The sequence below is a fragment of the Suricata suricatta genome, chromosome 1 (genome assembly GCF_006229205.1).
Source record: "Suricata suricatta isolate VVHF042 chromosome 1, meerkat_22Aug2017_6uvM2_HiC, whole genome shotgun sequence".
Classification (NCBI taxonomy): domain Eukaryota; kingdom Metazoa; phylum Chordata; class Mammalia; order Carnivora; family Herpestidae; genus Suricata; species Suricata suricatta.
In genome coordinates this window covers 55,279,258-55,305,559 of record NC_043700.1, presented here as the reverse complement: position 1 = coordinate 55,305,559, position 26,302 = coordinate 55,279,258, and the positions used below count along the sequence as shown (strand labels likewise).

Genomic DNA, 26,302 nt, shown 5'->3' with positions numbered 1-26,302 from the left:
GCCCACTTCAGATCCTCTGTCCCCTTTTCTCTGCCCCTCCCCCTCTTATACTCTTTCAAAACTAAATAAACATTAAGCAATAACAACAGCAACACAGTGGTTTCACATGCAGTTTATGATTATCCTGCAGAGTCCGGGGTTGTTGTCTATGGAGACTGGAGGTGGAGTCACAGACAGTGGGACTGGGCTGAACATCCAGGGTAGCTCTCTGATGTGCCTGTAGGGAACCACGGGGCCACGGAAAGGAGGCCATTCCATGTGCCTTATTGGAGGCATAGCATCTGCCGGGTCAGTTAATGGTTGCATCTGAAACTGGCACACAGTGACTTCTCCCAATTTCACTTAATCTGAGCATTCACTGGACACATTCAGATTCAATAGGGTGGAGAAATAAATACTTCCTGATAGAGAAGCACAAAGCCACATCATAGAAGAACATGTACATGGGAAATATAGTTGAGGTAATCTTTGGAAAATACAATCATCAGCATTACTTTTTTTTTTTAAGTGTGTGGTCAAACTCTGACATCATGAATTGCCCATCTGAGACTAAGAAAAGTCTAACAAACAGATTTAAGACCTTTTTACTTGCTCTTGTCATGCTTTTACAGATAGTACAGGTTTCATTTTTTATTTTTTCCTTCTAAGAGTTAAAGTACAATTCTCTGCTCAGGACTTCTTCTTTGGTTTCTGGCTTTCTCTTTTATTTTATGAAATCCATTATCTGACTTGTTCAATATAATCAGCACACATATTCAATTCTAGCGCATAAGATGAACTTTGTTGCTTTGCTAGGGAATTTTGTGGTAGAACCTATATAAAATTGATCTTATGATCCTTACTTACCCTGAGACAGGTTAAAAGTATAAAAGGATTTTTTCAAGGTACTTCTTGTTATCCACTGCATCTATAATGGGAAAATGACTCCTTTAGGCCTGTTCTTTGGGCTTACAGTTCTTGCTGGGCGTTATAATGTGATAATAATTGCTGACATTGTTAGGGTGCTTGTAATGTTTAAGGCACTGTGCTCAGTGCTTTAAATACATTTTATTTTATTATTTAGATGCTCTCATAGATGAGAAAACGAAGGCTTAGTAAAGTAAAATTCTTTGACCTGAAACACACAGCTTGTAAATAACAGAGTTGGAATTAGAGTCTAAGTCTCTTTCATGTGAGAACCTGTTGGCTTCATGCTCTGTCCACTTTAGTTACTGAGTTAGGCTAGGGCAAAAAAATCTGGTCTGGATTTGAAAACAGACAAATGATTTTCAGTCCAAGGTTACTCTCCCTTTGATTTAGTATAAAAATGGCCAACAGTATAAAGGATATATATCAGATATATATAACATAAAGTGAGGCCCTCAGAAATCAAAGGTCAATGTAGACTATGCAGAGGAGCCTAGAGGGGCAGTTTTGCTGCAGGACCACATCATCCCTCATGAAAGGATTCATCTTATTAGCACCGAAGGCAATTCCTCACCATGCCACAGATATTCCACCTTGTGCTATAGAAAACCTGGCCAGGGTCTACTTCAGTCTCTAAAGAAATTGCATCTTTACTATTTGAGCTGCAAATCCACTTATTTTGATGTTTTATAACTTCTGGGAGAGAGAGCATATATGTGGGAATGAAACCACATGCCTACCACTAAATGCAAATGACCAGTGCATCCTTTTTCTAATGCTTGGCACATCCCAAGAACCGGGCAGCTGCCCTTAGTGACTAAGTTGACACATCCACCCAACTTTTGTAACAGGGGAAATTGCGCAGGTTCATGGCCTAAAGAGACATCAGGGAAAATATATGAGCATTAGATAAAAACCTGGAATGGACAGTTCCACAAACTGTTTTTGTATTTATAATGTCAACTCCCTGTCTAGCATGACTCAGTTTTGCAAATAGAAGTAGCCAATGCTAAATTTTCCTTGCTGCCTAAAGTCTTGATAAGAGCTGACTTTACTATTTCATCTTTGTACCCTTTGCAGCAAGAAAGAGAGTTTTATCATAAACTTGGGATAATTAGATAAAAAGTGACCAGTGCCTATCATGGGCGTCAGTCCTGCGGAGACTGGAAAACTGAGCTAAATGAGGAAACTATGGCAGTTGCCTGGATCACTTATTCAGGTCACCAATGTCTGTTTTTCCCTTCTTGAATCTGGTCATAGGGTATTGACGACTAGGTAGCGATGACTAAGAAAAAGGATGTTCTTACAGGTGAAAGACAAGGCCAGTTTGCTGTGTTGGGTGGAATTCCATCAGGAAGTAGATGAAACACTAAGCTATCAATCATATGTATAGAGGTGTGGTTTCATGTGGAGGAGCTGCTGAGATACAGCACTGGGGGCTACACTCCTAGGCCTGCAGAGGTGAGGAAAAGGGGCTGTATGGAAAAAGCTGCCTGGTGAGGGCTGCAGCGCGAGGTAGAGGAGCCAGGCGCCAGCCCAAGGCCAGTATGGAGGGACAGAGCCCAAGGACTAACACACCAACCTCATTCTCTTCTTTCCTTGATTTTTTTTCTCCTGGGGGCTCTCCGTTGACTGAGCCCAACTGGGAGCAGTACAAGTGAGCCTGTTGATGAGTCCAAACAGGTGAGCCTCTGTGGCCTCAGGCAGAGTAGGGATGCAAGGGGAAGGTGGATCTGGAATGGAAAATGGAAAACAACCAGCACATTTTCAGATCTCTATCATACTCCCTTCATGTAAAATGCCCTTTTAATGAAAAGTAGTACATTTCTTGTAAGTAGAGCATAGTTGGGGTGGTTGCTTTCCTTTTGGGAAACCCATAGAGGAACAAACACACATCATCAAGAGGGATTTTGATTTTTACCTGTGGGGCCATGAACAGGTACAAATTCTAGTAGGTGGGATCCTTTTGTTTCAAGGTACAGAAATTAATATTGGCTTAAAGCAAAAAAATTTTTTTTTAGAAGTATATGCAGAAATACTAAAGAATAAGTCTGAGACAGGTTGGCTTCAGGGGCAAAACTATTTAGTGGTCTTTCCAGGAACCACCACTAGAATAAATAAAATTTGATATTTTTGTTCTCATATCACTCCCATAAAGATGCAGAGCCCCAGGCTGAGTCTGATTGGTGTAGCTTGGGTTCCAAGCCTTGATTTACAGGTCTATATTCACAGCCCTCAAGGGAGGAAATGATGTTCCACAAAGGGTGCAATTTTTAATAGAGGAATCAATGCTGAATCAAAACAAATGGAGCCAAAGCTGGGGCTGTCCCAATAAAAGATTACTTGAGCAGAGAAATACTGAGAGAATGAGTTCCATTAAGATAACAGAGAGAATGAAGGTGCATAGCAGTTGGTAGAGAATCATGTACCCATGACTTTCAACAGCAACGACATTTGTTTTTCCATGCTCATCACTTCTTGTGACTAGATTATTACCAAGGAGTAAATCAGAGCAGGGCAAATGGTGACAGCATTGTGATACTACAAACAAGTTAAAAATAAAAGGTTGGGGTGAGATGGCCAGTGATGATCATCTTTAGTAAAATTCAGACAGTATGGCTGTTTTGGGTCAGAAAAATTGTAAAATTATAAATTAGCTTCATTGGAATTCTGGAATTAATAGAAGCTTCAAGTTGTTCAGTGAGACAGGTTTTATCCTTCAATCTTAGGAAGAAACAGTTTAAGCAAGATAAGTCTCTCACACAAGTAATTTCACAAGAAATGGATTAAAACCCAAAAGGTAAGAATCAGATAATGTTTCTTGGCATTTGCAACTGTAAAATGCATTCTTGTGAACATATATTCACTCTTCTTCTCCTTTTAATTGGGAATTTTATTTTTAGGATAGGAATTTGTTTTTATGTGTGGAAATATTGAGATCCAGTTGGTTAACAATTAGGGTTCATAGCTCAACCATGTGAGGTAGGTACTATTATTAGCTTCATTTTATAAATTAGGAAATTGAGATATAGAAGCTCATATGTATGTATGTAACAGAGCTGACATTAACATTTGAGCTCAACAGTCTGGTTCAGAGATCGTGGGCTTAACCACCCTGGTGGGGCTTTCTTGTCATGTTATTTACGTATTTCTCTAGGAAAATGCAAGTTTTCCAATATGTAAAGTTTTACAAAAATATCAATCTGAGAGTCTACCCTCAAGTCTTAATTAATATGACATATGGATATGATGATGGGCTTTAAGTGGATGGATGAGTGGGTAAAGATGAAACTCTGTTAATGACCAACTTTTAACTTTGATGAGCAACAAACAGTCATGAGCCCAGATAGAATCACAGATTCCACAATCAGCATTAGGTTTCTTAGGTGGGATGATGGATGGGAACCTATCAAAGCATTCTTACCAAAGTTCACAATGGACACTTTAACCTTTTGTCATTAATAAGTAAGAGCCAATCCCGAATGCTATTCAGACTAGTTGGGGTCTAGTGCCAGCCCATGCCTCATCTGGGAATAATTGTGAGATTGCACACATAGAAACTTGAAAAATGGCTGTCCTTAAATGGCAACTGTCCCGGAACAATCCCTTGAGTTAGCGTGGACAGCCTGCCTTGCAACCAATACAGGCCAGAGGAAGTGCATAGTTTGGAGATCTCAGTATTTAACTTCAGTGCAGTTTGGAGTTTATAGGAAAAACACAAAAATAGCCATTGGGCTCTGGTAAAGACAGAACCTTACTATCTCCAGCAAAGCTGTGTTTCAGAAAAAAAGGAGAAATAAAGATTTTCCTGAACAAACAAAAGCTGAGGAAGTTCATCACAGCTAGGCCTACCTTACAAGAAGTGCTAAAGGGTGTTCTTCAGATGAAAATAGGGGAAAGTTAATTAATGTAGAAAAAACATGTGAATTTGTAAAACTCATTGGTAATAGTGAAAATATAATCAAAGTCAGATTTCTTTTTTGGGGGGAGAGGGAGAGCACAAGTTGGGAGAGGGGAAGAAAGAGGGGTACATAGGATCTGAAGCAGGCTCTACGCTGACAGGCTGACAGCAGGGAGTCTGATGTGGGGCTTGAACTCATGAACTGTGAGATTATGACCTGAGCTAAAGTTGGGTGCTCAACCGACTGAACCACCCAGGTGCCCCAAGATTTTCTAATATTATAATGCTGCATAATTCACTTAAAACTCCAATTTAAAAGTAAAAAAAACAAATGTATTAAAAGTAACCATAATGACAATAATTTTTTATGGGTGCACAATATAAAAAGATGTGAAATGTAACATCAATAACCTAAAAAATGTGAGTAGGAAAGAAAAGTGTAAATTTTTCTATGCTATTGAAGTTAACTTGTTATCAGCTTAAAATAGCATGTTATAACTAAAAGATAATTTATATAACCACATGGTAACCACAAAGGTAAAACCTACAGTACATAAAAGATTCAAGCCATACAACCACAAAAAGTCATCAAATCACAAAGGAAGATAGAAGAGGAAGCTAGAAACAGTCTACAAACAGTTTGAAAACAATAAGCTTTATGTGTAAGTCCTCATTTATTTACAATAATTACTTTAAATATAAACAGATTATTTTCTCCAATAAAGACACATAGAACGGCTTTAAAAAAGATTAAGTGATTTGCTGACCTCAAAAGACTCACTTTTAAGGACACACATAGTTTGAGAGTGAAGGAATGGAAAAAGATATTTCAAGCAAATGGAATACAAAAGAAATCATGGATAACCATATTTATATCACACAAAATAGACTATAAGCTAAAAATGGCACAAGAAACATTGAAGGTCATTATATAATGAGCAAAACATCTAAATATATAAAGCAAATACTAATAGAACTAAAAGGAAAAATAAAAAGCAATACAATAAGAGTTGGAGACTTTAATATCTCATTCTTAATAATGGATAGATCATCTAGAAAGAATCAATAAGAAAACAGTAGATATGAAAAAAACTGCAGACCAAATGGATTAAACAGATACATACAGAATATTTCCATCCAGTACAAGCAGAATACACATTGTTCTCAAGTGCACATGGAACATTTTCTAGGATAGGTCTTATGTTAAACTGGAAAACAAGTCTCAAAAAATTCAAGAAGATAGAAATTATGTCAAGTATTGTTTCTGACCACAGTGGTATGACACTAGAAATCAATAACAGAAGGAGAGCTGGCAAATTTACAAAAACATGAAAACCCACAAATACATGATCAATACACTGTTGAACAATTGATGAGTCAAAGAAGATGTCAAAAGAAAAAATTTTTAAATCTTGAGACAAATGAAATTAGAAACAATTTACCAAAACTTATGAGATGCAGCAAAAGCAGTTCTAAGAGTAAGGTTCATAGCTCTAAAATACGTATCTCAAGAAAAAAAAGTTATCAAATAAGCAACCTAACATTATATTTTCAAGAACTAGAAAAAAAGGAACAAATTAAGCCCAAAGTTAGCAGAAGGAAGAAAACAATAAAGATTAGAGCAATGGTAAATGATATAGAGAATAAGAAAACAACAGAAAATTTCAACAAGACTAGGAGTTGATTCTTTGTAAAGATGAGCAAAATTGACAAACCTTCAACCTCACTGATCAAGAAAGAAAGACAAGGGCTTATAAAAAATCAGAAATAAAAGAGAAGACATTATAACTGATATCACCAAAATGCAAAGGATCATAAGAGACTTCTATAATTGATTATACACTAAAAAAATGGACAACCAAAAGAAATGGATAACTTTCTAAAAAGATAAAACCTAGCAAAACTGAATCATGAAGAAACAGAATATCTGAACTGACCAATAATGACTAAGAAGATTGATAAAAGAAAAAGAAAAAAAGAGCCCAGAACCCAATGGTTTCCCTGGTGAATTCTACCAAACATTTAAAGAAGAATTAATGCCATATCTTCTCTTCCAAACTCTTCCAAAATACTGAAAAGGAGGGAACATTCCACAACTCATTTTACAAGTCCAGCATTACTGTAATTCAAGGCCAGATAAGGACATTACAGAGAAGAAAATTACAGGCCAATCCTAAGGAATATAGATGCAAAATTCTCAACAAAATACTAGCAAATCAAGTTCAACAGCACATTAAAAAGATAATATACAATGATTAAGTAAGATTCATCACTGAGATGCAAAGATGGCTTAACATATGCAAATAGGTAACTATGGCACACAATAAAAATGACATGATCAACATAATAGAGGCCATATAAGACAAGTCCACAGATAACATCACACTCAACAGTGAAGGGCTGAAAGCTTTTCCAGTTAGATCAGGAATAAGACAAGTGAGCCCACTCTTGCCACTCTCATTCAGCATACTAAGAGTTCTAGCCAGAGAAATCAGGCAGTAAAAGGAAAGAAAAGGCATCGAAATCAGAGAAAGAAGTAAAACTGTCTCAGTTTGCAGATGATGTCATCTTACATGTAGAAAATCCTTAAGACTACCCCCCAAAACTCTTAGACCTAATAAACAAATTCAGCAAATTTGCATGATACAAAAATCAACATACATAAATTAAATGCATTTCTATACTATCAGTGAGTATCTGACAAAGAAATTTAAAAATCCCATTAATAGCACCCAAATAATAAAATACCTAGAGATAAATTTAACCAAGGGGGTAAAAGATGGATACATTAAAAATTATAAAACTGATAAAAGAAATTGAAGAAGTCACAAATAAATGGAAAGATATCCTGTGTTCATGGTTTGGAAGAATTAATATTGTTAAAATGTCCACATTACCCAAAGCCACTTATACATGTAATAGAATTCCCATCAAATTCCAGTGACATTAAAAATTTATTTTATGTGTATTTATTTCTGAGAGAGACAGAGTGTGAGTGGGGGAATAGCAGAGAAAGTGGGAGATGCAGAATCTAAAGCAAACACCAAGCTCTGAGCTGTCAGTGCAGAACTGGACGCGGGACTTGAACCCACAAACCATGAGATCTTGACCTGAGCTGAAGTTGGACGCTCAACTGACTGAGCCACCCAGGTGCCCCCCCACCTGACATTTTTAATAGAGAAAAATTCTAAAGTTCATGTGGAAGCACAATAGACTCTGAATAGCCAAAGCAATCTTGAGAGAGAAGAACACTTGAGGCATCATACTTTCTGATTTTGAACTATACTGCAGAGCTATAATAAACAAACCTGTATGGTATTAGCACGGAAATAGGCAGATGGACTGATGCAAAGATTCAAGAGCCTAGAAATAAATCCCTGCATATATAGTCAACTAATATTTGACAAAAAAGCTAAAGATACTCAATGGGAGAAAGAATAGTTTCCTCAATAAATGGTATTAAGAAAATGAGATAATCACACAGAGAGGAATGAAGCTGAACCCTGTCTTAGACTACTCACCAAAATTAACTCAAATGGATTAAAGACTTAAATATAAGACCAGAAGCTGTAAAAATTCTAGAAGAAAACATAGGGGAAAACTTACTTGATATAGCTCTTGGCAATGATTTTGGGGAGTATGACAACAGAAACAGTAAAAGCAAAAATAAGCAGGACTACACAACTAAAAACTTCTGCACAGCAAAGGAAACCATTAAAAGGTGAAAAGGCTGCCTATGGAATGGGAGAGCCTATTTAGAAATCATATATCTTAGAGTTGATATCCAAAAAGATTTATAAGGAATTCATACTCAATAGCAAACCAAAATAAAAAACAAGCCAATTGAAGTGTGCCAAGGACCTGAAAAGATTTTTTTGTTTTACAAAGAAGACACTTAGATGTCCAACAGGTACATGAAAACATGCTCAACATCCCTAATTATCATGGAAATGTAAGTTAAAACCGCAGTGAGACATCATCTCACACCTGTTAGAATGACTGTTATCAAAAAGACTAGAGCTAAGTGTTGGCAAGAATGTGGCGAAAACGGAATCCTTGCACGCTGTTGGTGGGGATGTAAATGGTACAGCCACTATGAAAAATATTATGGAAGTTCCTCATACCATTAAAGATAGGACTACAATCCCACCTCTGGGTGCATATCTGAAGGAAAGGAAATCACTGTCTTGAAGAGACATGTGCAGTTCCACATTCATTGCAGCCTTACTCACAAAGCCCAGACACGGAAACATCCTAAGTGCCTGTTAATGGATTAATGAAGAGATATGTACTTTGCATGCTTACACTGCAGTTAGCCACAGAAGGAAGGCGATATTACCAATTGTGACAACATGGATAAACCTGAGGGCATATGCTGAGTGAGATAAGTAAGAGAAAGATAAATATTGAATGATTTCACTCACATGTGGAATCTAAGAATGTTGTACTTCTAATAATAGAGATTAGATTGTGGTTGCCAGGGGCGGGGTTGGGGGAAATGTTGAAAGTGATCAGAATGTATAAGCTTCTGGTTATGAGTAAGTTCTGGGGACGTACAGCATAGGGACTGCAGTTAACACTGTATTGTATACTTATTTATTAGTATTAATATGCTCTATGGCATACTAACAATAGATTTTTTTACACTTGATATTAGCCAAAAGGCCGAGAAGCAATAACGATCGATTTTTTAAAAGTTTATTTTGAGAGAGAGAGAGTGTGTGTGCATGCAGGTGGAAGAGAGGCAGAGAGAGAAGGAAAGAGAGAACCTCAAGCAGCTCCAACTGTCAGCCCAGAGCTTGTCGTGGGGCTTGATCTCAGGACTGTGAGAAATCAAAAGTCACTGAATCACTGAAGTTCTCCATAAAAAGAATAGATTTTTAAAGTTCTCACCACAAAAAAAAAATGGTAAGGTGATGGGTATGTTAACTAATTTTATTGTTTTTGTAATATGCATAGGTATCAAATCACCACATTGTACATCTTAAATTTACACAGTTCTTTGTCAATTTTATCTCAATAAAGCTGGGGAAAAATAGAATTATGTGTACAAAAGATATTTACAAGGCATGCACTTTCTTTTAAGCAGAATAAAATGCTATATAGTAATTAGAAGAGTGTTAGCCAACTTCTGATTTAACAATTTAAGGTGCTGTTATTTTACAAGATCTCAAACTTAGGCACATAAGTTCACAGGGTTCGATTGAAGTTTTATGTTTGACTCTGAGAAACAGTTTGCTTAGCTAACGGGGTGGGGAGAATGTTAAAACTCAGAATAAGATGTTTTAAAAAGTTGCTTTAACGACTAGGAGAAGGAGGACAGAAATGTATATTGTAAATTTTATTATGATAAAATTTTAAAACAAAGGATGTTCTATTTGTATTTAATTTTCTCAGTGCATTTGGAAAGAGGTGATAACTGAAATTAAAACTGGCTATGTGAGCATGGCATTAATCCATGTTAACAGCTAGCATCTAGATGACAGTGGGAGTTACTGAACAATAGAAAAATACGCTCACTTGACAGGTTCTGGGGTTTTGTTTTGGCTGTTGTTGGTTGTGTGGGTGCTGGTGAGGATCGCTTCATTAACACCTTATGTCATTTCCAGGTTTGACTTGATGGACTTGGCTGACAGGGCATTGGAGTGTTCTTTTTTTTCCCTAGCTGCTCCATGCTGGTTGCTGTGTGTTTGTGAAGAGAAGGTGTCTAATGTGTGTCTGTTTTTATTCAGAGAAGCAATGGAGCCTTTCTAAGGGAGGCTGGATCTTCCCTGTGATGTGCCAGTGGTGCACGGAGTGGCTGTGGTCAGCAATGCCTACGTAGCAGGGTGACTCTGTTCGGGACTCGTTCTGGGATGGATGAGGATTTTCCTTTGGGCTTTATTTGATTCCGTAGTCTGTTGTTTTTTTGTTTTTGAAACCCATGCAATATTACAGCAGTTACAGAAGCTGTCCACTTTAAACAGTAGGGTGTTAAAAATTGAGATCAGAACTGCTAGGGAAAATCTGAAACACTATGAAGTGTAACTGAGGCAATGTGTTGCACGTGGCTGGGCAGGAACGGAGTGAGCGGGAGAGAGAGGTGATGGCTGCATAAGAAAGTGTAAAAGAAGCTTGTGTGGGGGGAGGTGACCCCGAACGATGACTTACTGGAACAAAGGAACATGAATAATTATCTCAAAGTTCACCTACCTCTTTGAAACTTATCACAAGTGTCCTTCCTGGATTTTATTTGACTGCCTCTTATCATTACCCCTTGCCGATTTGTCACAATATCCGTAACATGGCACCCGAGTCTGCCCCTGCCCCAGAACTGGTAAACTCCTTGAGGACTCCCACTCTTTCTTATTCCTTTCCTCTTATCTCCAGAACTAGGTGCTTTCCTGGAACATCTGAGGCAATACATCAGTATTTCTGAATAAATGAATAATTATTTTACACTATATTTGGCAATTAGGCTACATAGGTAAGTGGGACCACATCATGGGAAAAATTAGAGACTAGACAAAAAAGTCACATAAGAGTCATGACATATGGAAAGAAGTGGGCAGAGAAGTGCAGTGTAAATATGTATTTTTGGTCTGATTGTGTCACTAAAGGGTTTTGTGAATTTAGGTGATATAAATAAATTAATTCCTCTTTGGAAAACTGGGGAGCCTTTCTTGAATGAAAATATTATTTTATTTGAAAATAAGTATAAAAAGAAGTGCTAATAAAATCATAACACTTGTTAACATGGCATTTGGTATATACTGATTTGGAGGATCAGAAATAAGTAGAATTATTCTGAGAGGGAAACAACTCTGATAAAGAGATAATAAAATGTTCATAGAGAAATATTTCTTTTACACCAATTTTCTCACGCTGAAATAGGTCCAGAAAGGCAGTAGGGCATTCATGGGAGGCACCTGGGTTTTGGGAGACAGACCTGGGTTTAAATTTGCAATTTAGATATGTGTGTGTGTGTGTGTGTGTGTGTGTGTGTGTGTGTGTGTGTAAATGACCCACATACTCTGAGTTTTAGTTTTCTGCATAGAATGTATGTGTCTAAATTTTAGGACAGTAGGGATTTGAGGTAGTATTTCTCACATCTTCCTTAGAGTGGATAGCACATACAAGAGATTCAATAATTGGTAGACAGAAGTAGTTGTCCAGAAAGCAGTCTGCCTGCACCAGAGTTTTTTCATCGTCAGGAACTTCAAATCTTTTAATCTGAAACTCATATTTGGTATTGCTGTGAAGGAAGGCATCGACTGGCCTCAGTTCATGGAAGTGCAAGTGAAAGAACAGTAATAGCTTTCCTAGAAACATATTTAGTAATGAAATAGCAATTAACTTTCTTTTTTTGATCTATAGCACAATTATAGTATTGTCTGCAGAAGATGAGCTCGAGGGGAAACACTTGTATAAATGTGCCAAATAAGCCTTTTATTGTTGTTATTATTATTATTACTTTTCATCGTAGACCAGTTTGAAAAGCCACCTTAGATACTGGAGGTGGCCCAGTCAAGAGAAAAAGCTTAGGGCGAGCGAGGGAGGGCGTTCTAGGTTCTGGTTCCGTCGGTGTTTTCAGATTTCTCTCCTTGCTCACTATCTAGCTTTCTCTTTGGAATTTAGTTTTTCTACTTCTAAAAAGCGTGTGTGGGCAAAGAAATGGGGGGGGGTTAAACACATTTCTGAATGTCTTAATACCACAACTCGTTATCTACCATGGTGACCACGAAAGGTGTGTTTCGCCAAGGCTGGGAGAGCACCCAAGTCTTTGCAACGCTGGCGGGAGAAGCGCAGGGAGCTGACGTGGAGCTGCATTTATGCGCGGGAACACTAGGGGGCTCTCTCATACCTGTTTTTAGCTGTAGGATTCAGCCAGTTCTTTCAGGCTTAGACCTCGCATGAGGTTTATAACTTTTCTGAATCTTTCCTCTGCACTTAAACATACTTCCTTGATATTTGTGCCAGTCTTGCTAATCTATGATCTCTGCTTAAGCCTCCTTCCCCTGCCTCAATTCCCTGGTCTCTTGAGGGATAGAACTCCTGAATCTGTCCATCTCACTGTTTTGTAGGTCCTAAAATCTTTTGCTTTTCTTTTCTAAGAAGTGTCTTGCAGTGTAGCATGCCTAAACTTCCATCCATAGTTCTCTGAAATCACTACATTCCAGATAGCTTACATAACCTGTACTGAGTCATTGACTCACGCACTGAACAAACATTCCTTGTGTTTGCATTTCGTGTGCAGCACAGGCTCATCTCATGTTTCGATGCGAAGACACAACGTTTTGTTCCTGATGCATTTAGAAGGATCTTTGGGGAAAATGGAAATTCCGTAAGACATAATAAAGGATCTCTTTATCCACCAGAGAGTGTAGGCTGGACAATTTTTTAAAAAATATGCATTTTCTACCTTACAAAAGGATAAATTCGTTCTGTGTTGCTAATGCTTCAGGGAGAGGGGACACACTGAGTTCTACTGTCAGAGAAAAAGGGGCAAATTGGGGATTTATGTGTGGGAGGGATAATGAGAGTTTAGGTGTAGCAGGAAGAGAGCTCTGAAGCAAAAGAAAATAAGCAAAAGGCTAGGGACTGCCTGGATCTATCCCCAGGAGCGGTCTGATAGCTGGTGATCAGTATCCTGGAGTGGATATAACATTCACATGTCCAAGCCGTGCAGCCCTGGACCAGCTGTCTGAGGTAAGGGGTCATTACTGTTATTAAATAGAGGCCTTATTGTGCTTCATTCAAGGCCAACTACAGCCAATACCAACAGCTAAAATACTGACTGCGTATTGGTAGCAATATCTTCCTGCCTAAACCTAGAGATATTTTTAGCCAGTTACCCCATCATCTGTTTAGTGGGGAGTCAGCGTGTGCCCCATGCCTTGAGAACAACACATATTTTATCTGCTTATATGCTCTTCCCTGAAATGCCATGGGAAATAGTGGGCTCAAGCGACCGCAGGGTCTCTAGGGGGATAAGTGGTGACAGAAACTTCTATTTTGGCAAGAACATCCTGACCTGAGAAAGGCTGGGAGTAGACTCCACAGAATCATGAATAAAGCTGTGTGCTAGGCATTGTGGAATAAATAGAGATGAATTAAACTTGCTCTCTCTGATTCTTATTTATGGGGCAGAAGAAATACCGTGGGTCTATGGTGAAATGTCAGGTCAGGAAGTGAATGCATTTTTCTACTTGAGATAATAATTGTAATGAGTTTGAGTAGGTCTCTCTCTTCTTTAAAGTTATTTATTTATTCTGGGAGAGAGAGAGAGAGAGGCAGAGAAAGGGAGAGGGAGAGAGAGAATCCCAAGCAGGCTCCACATTGTCAGCACAGTGTGACTCACAAACCTCGAGATCATGACTTGACAAAACCAGGAGTCAGATACTTAATGGACTGAGTCACCCAGGAGCCGTGAGTATGTCTCTTTCCTCTTCAGGTTGGGCTCACCCCTGGTTTAATAAAAAATATATTTTTTGATATCAACTTCTACTTTATTTTATTTTAGTAGGCTCCATGCCCAATGTGGGGCTCAAATTCATGACTCTTAGATCAAGAGTTGCTCGCTCCACTGACCAAGCCAGCCAGGTACCCTAACCCTGGTTTAATAAATTTTTTACCTCATTGGTATAAGTGTGAAACAAAAAGTTTAATATCTTGAAAAAGTTAACTGTCTTCTGTAAAGTCTTTTGTTGATATTATATGATATCACACAGAGTGAAAATTATGGGCTAAATCATAACACCGCTACCTTGATGAGTTTCTGGTTGAACACCTTCATCCAGAAGGTGTTTATCTGATGACAGCTTTCTGATGGTAAGCATCATGCTTCATCCTGGCCCATATTCTGTTTGATACATTCATTAGGGATTTAGATAAAGATATGAAGGACACACTCATTAAATTTGTGAGTGATGCAGTTAAGAGGATTAATAAAGAAACTAAATGATGGAATCAGATGAAAGAGGTCTTAACATGGGCAGAGAGATGAACCAAACAGTAAAAGAAGCTTGAAAGGGATAAGTATCAAGAACTGAATAATTTTTTTTTACTTTGGTATTGTAGAGTCTTAACGTTAGAAGCATACCAAAACAAAAACAAGCAAAAATATTCCAGGGTAGAGTAGTTCAGAACACATGTTTATAAACATGTATAATTGTGCCGTTAAAACACATATAATTATGTTATAATGTTATTACAATAGTTCAAAACACAATTTTTTACCATGGGACATGGCTAAATAGTAAGTCACTGATTCATCTTTGTTCTAGATCACATTATCAAGATCATTAAAATTGCAACAGCCTGAAATTTGGAGGACAGTTTCATCTTGTCCTCTTGGGGAACTGTAGTTTTGACAATGACAGCCTCAAAGTCAGCCTTATTTATTCTAGAAATAGCTGAAGAGTCCATGAGTAAAAATATCTTAAACTTTTGGGGGTTCAGTCAAGAGTAGCTGCCAGAATGTGGCATATTGGCTACATTGTCAATCTTGTCACTCATGAGGGTAGTCACATACTTTTTAACATTAAACCAAACACTATCCCTCCCATTGGCTTTCTCTCTTTGCAAATCAAAGTAAATTCAGCATCGATTCTGTTTGTCTGCAGTGAGGTAACACTTTTGGAACTGCCTGCATGAGGGAAAGCAATGACCAAGTTCTTTCACTCTGTAGTATTTTCTTGAATCCACTGCAGACTATAAGTTCTGTATATAAACAATCTACAAGAATACTTTTTAAAACACTCTGTAACTGAGAAATGCATTTCTGCTCTGTTACTGAAATTGTTTTGGTTACAGGTTTTGCAGAAACTGGAGCATGTCTCATTTAAAAATATTCTTATTGGGTATATGGAAACATCCTTGTAGATGACAATGCAAAGTTTGCAGGCATTGATCATGATGAGAGGTTCCACTTAATTATCACTAACCTCTGCACAGTCACTCTGTATGATGTAGAGAGTTTTGTCTTCCACGTCTTTAGCAGTCTACACTCTGGTGTCTTGATGGCTGAACTTCTTGGTGATCACCTTGTTCAGATTCAGGCCTGCCTCGTCACCAGGTTCTAGAAAGGTCCTGGGGGAGCCTTTGCTGAATGTGCCATGATGGGCATGGTGGAGGGTCTATGGGCCTCATGGGGGGCACAAGATGACAATAGTGGGAGACACTTATTTTAAGAATAAAAATTTTAGGAATTACAACAAAACAAAACAAAAAAAATAGCTAATGTTCAAGAACAAGATGAGAGATTTTTTTTAACTTTTTTAAAAATATTTATTTATTTTTGAGAGGCAGAGAGATATAGATCATGAGCAGGGGAGGGGCAGAGAGAGAGGGACACACAGAATCGGAAGCAAGCTCCAGGTTCTGAGCTGTCAGCACAGAGCCCAATGCGGGGCTCAAACCCACAAACTGTAAGATCATGACCTAAGCCAAGGGTGGATGCTCAACCGACTGAGCCACCCAGGTGCCCCTCAAGATGAGAGATTTAATGGTAATAGTTGTGAAATGTTTTAGAGGCTATAAAAAAGAATATTTTCAAAATGAATCAACTGTGTAATGTGGCTGCAAAGCCATCAATATGTTATGCAGTATTAGTGCAAGTGGATTAGGCGAGGGCACACTATTCCACTGGCTGTGAGGTGATCGGGCCACACCTTCAGATTTTGCTTTCAGCTTTTGGCAATACAATTAAAAAATAATATTATTTGTTTCCATTACAGAGTAGTGTATCTTCGTTATAGAAAGCCTGGAAACTACAAAAAAATGCATCAAATGAAAATCATCTATAATCCCATGAATTAGATTGTAAATGTGGGTGATGTATTCTTCCAGGTTCACGCACACAGAGATACATACACACAAATGATTTTAATATACCAGTTTTGGTAACCTTTAATTTCTACCACTTGGTAACATAGTGAACATTCAAATACTATTCAATTACTTCTTTAACATACTCCTAAGCTTAATCAGATAGGTATACTGTAGCATACTATTATTTTTAAATTCTGTAAATAATGCTGTCATGAACATTAAGATAGATAAATACTTGCTCACATTCCAGATTATTTCCTTAAAGAACATTCTTAAAGTGTAAATTCCAGATAAAAAGAGTATTGGTATCATATGGACAAATGAAATATGTTGAAAAGATAGTGATTTATTATTTCTTTAATGTTTATTTTTGAGAGAGAGAGCGAGCGAGCAGGGGTGGGGCAGATAGAGAGGGAGACACAGAATCCAAAGCAGGCTCCAGGCTCTAAGCTGTGACCACAGAGTCTGGCTTGAACTCACAAGCCATAAGATCATGACCTGAGCCAAAGTCGGACACTCAATGGACTGAGCCACCCAGGCACCCTAGTAGTGACTTATTTTTATGAAGGGACTGGAAAAGATACCGTTTGAGAACAGTTGTAAGAGAATAATTGGGCATAGTTGCAAGAGGAAAAATAGGATTAAAAATTTCACATATTTCAGGGTCTGTTAAACAGAGAAGAGGAATTATGTGACTCAAAAATATAATATTTAGTGCGACTGGTTTGAAGCAGCAGGGAGACAGATAGTGTGGTGCAGAAGCTGTTGTTACTGGCAGCGCTGTGAAAGCATGGAGGAAGGGGGTTCACTGGGGACAGTGGCCTGAACTCAGACGCCAGGAGAACCATGGTCAAGAGTATTCAGGAGCTAAGCTTGGATTGGACTCTTCTAACCTTCCAAGTCAAAGGCTTGCCCTAAGCAGAAAGTTTTCTTTAAAAATGAATATGTGAGTAACTCATTTCTTTTTTAATTTTTTCATGTTGGTAGAAATAATTTACATGAGTTTTTGAAAAAAAAATAACCAAAACCTGTAATGCTGGGTAATTTCAGAATTTAGGTATGTTTTCTTCCTAAAATAATTTTAATAATATATTTTTATAATGGAATTGATCATTATTTCCATGGTTACTGTTTTCATTATCACCTGGATGTTTAAAGATTTTAGACACTTTTTTCTCATAATTTATAATGCACTCGTGTATGTAATAGGATGCCCAGCTATAGGTCCTGTTTATTATTATTTTTTCCCTTTTATTTTAGGGGGAGAACTGTCAGAAAGTCATCTTGTCATGCTGTATAAAGGTGGCTTCCTCCACTAAGGGTCTTCCCAGAGGCAGTTGGGGTTAAGAGCAGTGCCTGACAGAGTAGGTAGTCAAAAAGTATAGGATGTGAATGAATGAATAAATGAATGAATGGTATAATGCCTTCTAAAGGTTGAAGAAGATACTTTTATTTTCCAAGAAGAGAGGAATAATCAGATTCTCGATGTTTCCTAGATAAAGGGGATCCTCTGCCTGATGTTGGAGAATGTGTATTTCTTAGAAGGGAAGGAGTTTAGAGTCTCAAGGTCTACACAAGGATGGTGCCTAAGCATAGTGCTTCTGGACTTGACTCCCTGGGGCAGACTGAGAATGGGCGACTATGGGAGTTCCAGCCAAAGAGAGCCTTGGTCTGTCTTGTTCTGATTCAGAGGAAGTTGGGTTATCTTCTCTTCAAGATCCGCTTGATGCCTGTGTGGTAACCAAATGAATATCAGCCCAGCTGACTAGCATCAAAATCCGATTTAGGGTCAGCATCATCTGTTGAACTGGGACCAGAGGTAGCAGCCTCAGTATGCCAGCAAGAAGAATGGCAGTAATGCAATTATCAGAAGAATAAACATTCTCTTTGCCTGGCTGTAGATGTTGGGCCAACGTGCTCACATATGGACTGAGAAAGTCAGGTTTTGGGAAATTTAGGGAGGTTGTGCCTCCAAAGAAAGATCCAATAGGATGTTAGTTAACTGACGGTAGGGATCCCTGCATGTTTGTTTATTGATGTGCCCCAAGCATAGACCAGCACATAGTAGTCACTCAATAAATATTTGTTGGCTAAATAAATACTAAATTTCCTGTTAATATGGCAAGTGATGCTCAAGTTGCTAATTAATTAGAAAAATATAAATGTGGAAATATATCTATTCTGACTTGTGGAGCAGTTTCAGTAATCTAACACATGCGTAAGGAGATGTGCATGTAGATAAAAGACATTTTTATTCTGCAACGGGAATTCCTTTCGACTCACCTCAATTCCATAGCCTACCCAGCCATAATTTTGTCAGTGTCATCACCATTATCACATTATAATACTGACTTATCTTTCAAACCAAATTTTTGTCTGTGTTGTGAATGCCAAAATTCGATGGAGCAAGGATCAATACAGCATCCAGCTAATACACTGTAGTATAAATGAAACGAATAATAAGAAATGAAATGACTTCTTTTGACAATTGCTGTGGCAGAAAACCTCACGTTGTCATTGGAAATTGATATTGTAGGGAGACTCTAGCAGTAGCAGCATGAGCTTTAATATATAAATCTTCCGTGACACAGGTGTTCACTAATATGATTTCTGAGGGCCCTGGGCTTGGTGAGGCAAAGTATGTTTCTGAGCTCTTTTTACTCATTTACTGATTCAGATATATTTGTTTCTTTTTTTTCCCCCTGTAACCCACACTATGTGACAAAGAAGATTGTTTATTTCAGATTCTGGAATTCTCATTTTTACTTAAAAGTTTAACTATGATTAAAAAAACTTTTTGCTCCCTTTTTCCTTCCAGTAGAAGGGTTTCGAGATAGAATTTGAAAACATCACCCACAAAATGAGATCATTCAACCTGAAGCCTTTTGGCAAAATCAATATATTTTTTAGTGCTCTATTTGATATACAGATGCATAAGAGTTTTAACGGACAACAGCCATTAGGTGAATTAGAGCTCTACTCTTCAGAATTGTACACAGTTGTATAGTAAGGTGCATTTTGGGACGTCAGTTTCTGAAGAGGATAAAGAGAAATAGAAATTTTCTTTGAAGATTGAGATTTATTTAACAAGAATTTTTGTAAAGGAAGTGAGAAAAAGTCATATGGGTATTATAGATTTTTTGGACCAATTCTGAGGCCAAAGAAATAAGATTATAAACTGAGGATTCAACAAAGATTAGAATGATTTTTACGTGCAACTCTAATGATTTTAAATGGTGTTCAGATATAATGTGAACAAGTTCCAGTGAGCTGAGAAACTGTAACATAAAGAGGAGCTGTTTCAATTTGGTAGAGACAGAGCATGAAGTTTTTTAACACCTAGCACGAGAGGTGCTATAAGTTCATATTCTTACTGAAGCTACTCTTTTAAGATTAGACTTAAAAAAATGCTTCTTTGACTGAGTTCACATGTTCAAAGGCCAGAGAATCGTTTGGGACAAGGGCTTTTTTATCCACTTTAAATCCAGGGATGAATCCAGCGTTTAGAAAATATTCAGACTGTCTGAAAGTTAATGCCTGGGCAAGCACACTGGATGTTCTGGATGAACAACTTCTACGTGCTGTCCTTTATAGTAACACGACAATCAGATGTGCCCAGTCACCAGTACTTGGCAAGGAGCTTCCGTTTGATATTGTTATGAATATAAATGAGGATGAAGGACAAGGATTTTTGGACTGGGAAATTTTAAACTAGGGCAAAATTCACATTGTTCTTTTGTCAGTTATTAAGCCTTCAACCTAAGCTGTTTCCACCCCCTTACCTAAGCATTACAGACCTATTTATTTATTATGTATTTATTTTCCAGAGTTTTTGAGCAAATTGACATATAACACTATGTAAGTTTATGGTGTGCAACGTGGTGATTTGATAAATGTGTATATTGTGATATGATTGGCATAGGAGGAAGTTAACACATCCATCACCTCACACAGTTGCCTTTTGTCTTTTTGTGGTGAGAACTTAAAAGATTTATTATTTTAGCAACTTTCAAGTATACAGTGCAGTATTGTTTTTTGATTTTTGATTTTTTTTTTTTTTTTTTTTGAGTAGGCTTCACCCTCAGCACAGAGCCCACCACAATGTTTGAACTCATGACCTTGAGATCAGGGCTGGAGCTGAGATCAAGAGTCAGACCCTTTAATTGACTGAGCCACCCAGGTACCCCTACGGTGCCCTGTTGTTAACTATTGTCACTATGCTATGCATTGGATCCTGAGGACTTACTTATTTTGTAACGAGAAGTCTGTACTTTTGATTACTTTAACCCATTTTCCCCAACCCCCCGGCAACTCCCAATCTAATCTCTGTTTCTGTGAGTTCAACATTGTTAGATTCCACATATAAGTGATATCATATAGTATTTGTCTTTCTCTGACTTATTTCACTTGGCATATGCCCTCAGGTTTATCCAGGTTATCATGATGGCAGAGTTTCCTTCTTTTTTTTGTGGCTGAATAATTCTATTGTATGCATACAAACCACGTCTTTATCCACTAATCCATTAGCAGACACTTAGGTGGTTTCCATGTTCTGGCTGTTGTGAGTAATGTGGCAATGAACATGGGAGCTCACTTGTCTTCAAGACCGGGATTTCATTTCCATTGGACAGATGGCCAGAAGTCCTATTTTAAATTTTCTGAGGAACCTTCATACTGTTTTTCATAGTGGCTGCACCATTTATGCTCCCCCCAACAGTGCACAAGGGTTTCTTTTTTTCCACATCCTTGTCAATACTTATCTCTTTTTTTTTTGATAATAGCCATTCTTAAAAATGTGAAATGATATCTCATTGTGGTTTTGATTTATATTTTCTTGATGAAAAGTCATGCTTTTCATATTTTCATGTACTTGTTGGCCATTTGTGTATCTTCTTTTGAAAACTGTCTTTTCAGATCCTTTGCCCATTTTAATCAGCTTGTTTTTTGTTTGTTTGTTTTTGTTTTTTTACAATTGAGTTCTGTGAGTTTCACATACATTGTGGATATCAACCCCTTATCAGATGGTTTGTAAATGTTCTCTCCCATTCCATCAGTTGCCTTTTCATTTTGTTGATGGTTTCTTTTGCTGTGCATAAGTTTTTAGTTGATACAGTTCTACTTGTTTATTTTTGCTTTTGTGGCTTGTGCTTTTGTTGTCATATCCAAAATATTATTGTCAGGATCAAGGGTAAGATGCTGTTCTCCTATGTTTTCTTCTAGGAGTTTTAGTTTCAGGTCTTACATTGAAATTTTTAATCCATTTTGAGTTAATTTTTGTATGTGGTGTGAGGTGGGGGTCTAGTTTCATTCCTCTGCATGTGATTATCCAGTTTTCTCAGCACCATTTATTGAAGAGATTATTTTTGCCCCATTGAATATTCTTGGCTCCCTTGTCCAATATTAGCTGACTCTATATGTGGGAGTGTGTATGTGGGACTCTATATATGGGGTCTTTCAATGCTATTCCATTGGTCTATGTGTCTATTTTTATACTAATACCATACTATTTTGATTACTATAGCTCTGTAGCATAGTTTGAAATCAGGAAGTTTTGCTCTTCTTTCTCAAGATTGCTTTGGCTATTTGGTATCTTTTGTAGTTCCATACAAATTTTAAGACTGTTTTTTGTATTTCTGTGAAAAATGTCATTGACTCTATAGATGGCTTTGGTTAGTATGGAAATTTTAATAATATTAATTCCTCTAATCCACAACATGAGATATATTTTCATTTATTTGTGTCTTCAATTTCTTTCATCAAAGTCTTATATTTTTTATGTAGAGATCCTTCACCTCCTTGGTTAAATTTATTCTTAAGTATTTTATTGTTTTGGTGCTATTGTCAATGGAATTTTTATTTCTTTGTCAGATATTTCATTACAAGTGTATAGTAATGCCATTGATTTATGTATTTTGATTTCATACATGCAGATTTCCTGAATTCATTTATTAGACCTAAGAGTTTTGAAGGGCAGTCTTTAGGATTTTCAGGATATAAGATCATATCATCTACAAACAAAGACAGTCTCACTTGTTTTTGACTTTTCTTTCTTTCTCTTTTCTGATTGCTTTGGCTAGGAATTCCAGGACTATGTGGAATGGGAGTGGTGAGAGTGGGCTCACTTTTCTTGTTGCTGATTCTAAAAAAAAAGCTTTGAATCTTCCACTACTGAGTATGCAGTTAGCTGTGGGCTTGTCATATATGACCTATACTATGTTGAGAAACTTTTCTTCTATATCCAATTTCCTCAAAGGTTTTATCATGAAAAGATGTTGAATTTTGTCAAATGCTTTTTGCATATACTTATGCAAAATACTTTTTGCATATGATAATATGATTTTTATGTTTCTTGATATTAATGTATCACATTTATTGATTTGTGGATGTTGAACTATCCGTGCATCATCCCAAGTGTAAATATCACATGATCTACGTGTGTGATCTTTTTATGTGTTGTTGAGAATTTTTGCCATCTATATTCATCAGGGATATTGGCCTGTAGGGTTTTTTTCTTTTTTTTTGGTAAGTGTCCTCCTCAGTTTTTTAGAAAAGCTTGAGAAATGATTGGTATTTATTCTTTAGATATTTGGTAGAATTCATCAGAGAAACCATCTGGTCCAGGGCTTTCCTATGTTGGGAGGTTTTTGATTACTGATTCAATATCCTTACTTGTTATTAGTCTCTTCAGATTTTCTATTTCTTTAGGAATCAGTGTTGGTAGTTTATATGCTTATGGGAATTTATCCATTTCTTTTAGGTTGTCCAATCTATTGATGTATAATTGTTCATAGTAGTCTATTATGATTTTTTGCATCTCCATGATATCAGTTGTAATGTTTCCCTTTCATTTCTTATTTTATTTGTTTGAAGTCTGTCTCTTTATTTTTCTTGATGAGTCTGGCGAAAGGTTTGCTAATTGTATTTATCTTTTTAAAAACCAGCTCTTAGTTTCATTGATCTTTTATTTTTCTGTTCTTTATTTCATTTATTTGTGGTCTGATATTTATTTCTTTCCTTCTGCTAATTCTTGGTTAGCCTTTTCTTCTTTTCCTAGTTCCTTGAATTGTAAAATTCGGTTGTTTATTTGAGATAGTTCTTTTCTTAATGTAGGCATTTATGATTGTAAGCCTTCCACTTAGACCTACTTTCCCTGCATCCTATAAGTAGCAGTATGTTGTATTTTCACTTTCATTCGTGTCAAGAATTTTTAAACTAATGGAAGGTGCACATTTTCCTTTGACATTTACTAAGTCTTCTACCCAAGTTATCTTTTTAAAGTGCATTTCAAATAATTGGATGATTTTATTAAGACACCTAGAAACAGTACCATTTATGTGTGTACATAATGTATAATGTACTTCCATTTTTCATGATTTTATGACTTTACTTCTTTTTATAGTTATTCCACTGTTATTATCTTTCCAATCTTCCAGGCACATGGCCTGAGGACATCTGGTGATGCTGGTCTTGTTCGGGTCCAGGAGCTCCTCCCTTTCAGGCTGCCAGCAGGTGGGTAGCTGCCGGGCCAGTCAGTCAGGAGGATAATGGGACTGTGTCCCAGTCTCTACAAAGTTAAGGCTCTAATGGTAAGGACACCAAAGTATAGTGTCCTGAGGTTCTTCTACTCCCTCATGGTCAAGTTTCTTTTGCTCTTTAGATTCCTTAAAAACATCGACTTTTAGCTGAATATAAAAACAGCTCATGGTAGAAAATATTGGAAGATGCAGAAAAATTTTTGAAAGAGCAAACAAGTATCTCCTATGACTACATAGAGATAATCATTGATGATATTTTGATATGTTACTTTCTAACTTTGAAAAAGGTCCTCCTTCCCAAAACATTATTATGCATGGTTTTCATATTTTTACAAATCTTTTCTCAGTTAATGTTGTATTATGAACACTTCTGTTAAATCATTAATTAACCATTGAAAGCAAGAATTCTTAATGGCTACATAAACTTGAACATATTGATAGACTATAATTTATATAATGATTTCCCTGTTAATGCTTCTTTGCACACAGATCTTAATGTGTATCTTTGATAAGTTTTCAACATTTTATCTTGCAAGATATATACAAAAGTAGAAAGAATAGTAAAATGAATTTCTAATTACCATCTAGTTTCAACAATTAAAAACTCACAGACAAATCTATTTTATCTACAAAACTCTATGACCCAGATTGTTTTGAAGCACATTTCAGACATCATTAACATGTCAATATGTACATCTAAAAGATAAGGAGACTTTTAAAAGTACAGCAACTCTATCATATTATACCTAAAAACATTCACCATAATTCCTCACTATGTCATACATTTTTAGGTAGTAGATTTTTAGAAGTGAAGGATCACTTCTTGAACAATAAGCTTCTTGATAAATATTATGTTCTAGAAAAGTTGAAAAAAATTTTTAATGTTTATTATTGAGAGAGAGAGAGAGAGATGCACAGAGTACAAGTGGGAGAGGGGCAGAGAGAGAGGGAGACACAGAATCCAAAGCAGGCTCCAGGTATAAGCTGTCAGCACAGAGCCCGACACAGGGCTCTAACTCACAAACTGTGAGATCATAACCTGAGCCGAAGTCGAAGGCTTAACTGAGTGAGTAGCACCAAGAAAAATTTTAAAGTTAGTACTTCTATAGCAGTAAATGAGGATTTCTGTCTGGCATTCAAAATCTTATTGAGCTATCATATTTTTAAATGGTGAACCATTTGAAGGGCAAACAATGAGGAGGCAGCAGAAAGAAGTGGCAAACATCCAGTCTCTGGAGCAGACTCTCTGGGGCCTCTCTGGGTTCTACCACTTACTATTACCATATCGTGCAATGTCATTTTCGGCAATAGCAATTACCCTTGGGTAATTGGGTTCACATGCATTTTGTACGCTAACTTCTGCTTTTGCTCTATTTTTCCTTTGTCTTGATTCCATTTACTTAGAAAAATTTACTGGATATTGTTAGAGACAAATTAGTTGTTAAGAAAGGACAAACACAAGTTACTATGTTCTCATACAATAGGTAATCAACAAGTCATTAAAACTGCTCCCAATTTTTGCCTATTTTAAATAATGTTGCATTGAGTACATTCTGTGAGCAAAGATTTTCTTCCATTTTGACTATTTCTTGAGAATAATTTTCTACAAGGTCAAAGGGCCTGACACTTGTCTGGGGAGAGGGACATGGTTCCTTACAGCTTTTTATGACTTTTTTTTCAAACAGTTTGCACTGTGTTCAGAAGATATGAGTTTACCAGTTTCACTTCATCTTTGGAAGCATTGGTTGTCATTGGAAAATAAAATAATTTATCTTTTCACTAAACAGCTAAATAGTGATACCCTAAATTGTTTGATTACTAGCAGAATAGAATAATATCCTTGCATTTTTATTTATTCATTAATTTCATCTTACCTTCCGGGAAAGAATAAGTGGAAAGAAATCTGGGATGAAAATGTAGAGTAAAAGATCAAATAGAAATTCTCAGAGTGCTGGATTGTGCTTTGAGTAATATCAGTGAACCTTAGGTGATAAATTAATTTGTAAGCTGTGAGAAAAAATATGAGATCTGTGATAGTAGACATGTGACCTCAGCCACAATTGAATTCACGACACTCACAGAATCCAGTTTCTGGAATGCTTTATAAAGTAGGGACACTTGAGTTCAGAGAAAGCAGTATTTGGAAAGA

The 26,302-nt window shown here is 36.9% G+C and overlaps 1 long non-coding RNA gene across 3 annotated transcripts in view; it reads left to right on the top strand.

Moving 5' to 3' along the window:
- The window catches only part of LOC115291378, a 124,051-nt gene that overhangs the window by 39,310 nt on the left and 58,439 nt on the right, over nt 1-26,302 (top strand). For all 3 annotated transcript variants that reach the window (XR_003908422.1, XR_003908419.1, XR_003908417.1), the window contains exon 2: nt 24,052-24,127. This is a non-coding gene — a long non-coding RNA (uncharacterized LOC115291378). The remainder of the gene's footprint in view (nt 1-24,051; nt 24,128-26,302) is intronic.